We start from the raw sequence: 1,641 nt of genomic DNA, 5'->3' as shown, positions 1-1,641 counted from the left end.
GCAACCTAGATTCCTCATATGCACAGTGCACAATAGGGTTCCCACTCCTATGAGAATCTAATGCCACTGCTGATCCAACAGGAGGCAGCACTCAGGTAATAATGCAAGCAATGGGGGAGCGGCTGTAAATACAGATGAAGCTTCACTGGCTCGCCCTCCATTCACCTCGTCGCCCTCCATTCACCTCGTCGCCCTCCATTCACCTCGTCGCCCTCCATTCACCTCGTGCTGTGCAGACTGGTTCCTAAGATGCCATGGACCAGTACTGGTTTGTGGCCCAGGGGACAGGGACCCCCACTCTACATCATCTCCCAGAGGCTCCCGGAGAAACTGAGTCCCAGTTGCCCACGTGGGTCATAAGCTCGTCCATGCCTGTAAATTGGCTTCCTTCCTTTCCCTACCTGCCCCTCTTCACTTTCCTCCTTGTCTTCCGGTACTTCTTGGAAGTCCCTCCCAGATAAACAACTTGCATCAAAATCCTCATCACAGGATTTGTCCCTGGTGAAACTCAAGCCAAACTTATAGTATGTTTTGTTACCTGTCAGTCATGGTCACATCAAAATGTTCTCAGCTATTCTTGTGCAATTTCTTTTTTTAGATGATTTTTACATGACTCTTGCTTTCAAGGTTTTACTTTACTTTTTGAATAAGTCATGTGTGCACCTGGAACCAAAACCCATCAGTCTCTACAGTGATAATGAAAGCTGGCTCCCGGCCGGGCGCAGTGGCTCACGCCTGTAATCCCAGCAATTAGGGAGGCCGAGGTGTGTAAATCACCTGAGGTCGGGAGTTGGAGCCCAGCCTGGCCAACATGGTGAAACACTGTCTCTACTAAAAATACAAAAATTTGCTGGGCGTGGTAGCACGTGCCTGTAATCCCAGCTACTCAGGCGGCTGAGGCAGGAGAATTGCTTGAGCCCGGGAGGAGGAGGTTGCAGTGAGCTGAGATCACGCCATTGCACTCCAGCCTGGGCAACAAGAGGGAAACTTGGTCTCAAAAAAAAAAAAAAAAAAAAAAAAAAAAAAACAGAGAGAAAAGAAAGAAAGCTGGTTTCCTCCCCATTCTCTGATCTGAAGAAGTTACTCTCCCTAGTTGCAACCTCTATATCATATTCCTGAGAATCCACTTATCAAATTTGTTTTAAAATCTGTTTGGCAATCCTTCAATAGAATTTTGAAAATCTCTTTGTGAGTAGGTGGAGCACAAAGGATTTTTTAGGGCAGGCAGGGAAACTACCCTGTATGATACTGCAACATCGTTACACATTTGTTCAAATCATAGAATGTACAACGCCAAGAGTAAACTCTGATGTAAAACGCAGACTCTGGGTCACAATGATTTGTCAGTACAGGCTCATCCATTGTAACAGTGCGCCACCCACTCTGGTGAAGGATGTTGAGTAAAGGATGTTGATAGTGATATAAGCAAGTTGCTCAGATATTACCTTGTGTTGGTGCTCTCCAAAGCTCAGCCCTACCCAAGAATATCTTATGCGTCGGTATCTAATTTTGGGGGACAATTGGCAGAAATGTCCATCAAGGCGAATGTGAATGTTTTGGGGAAAACGTCAAATGTAAGCAAACCACCGTGGCGTGCTGCAAGTGTTTTAACAGCCAGCTCTCAGGAGGGAAAGTATCAGT

Source organism: Trachypithecus francoisi, unplaced genomic scaffold (genome assembly GCF_009764315.1).
Source record: "Trachypithecus francoisi isolate TF-2019V2 unplaced genomic scaffold, Tfra_2.0 Lachesis_group5, whole genome shotgun sequence".
Lineage (NCBI taxonomy): Eukaryota > Metazoa > Chordata > Mammalia > Primates > Cercopithecidae > Trachypithecus > Trachypithecus francoisi.
Note: the sequence above shows the minus strand (reverse complement) of the source record.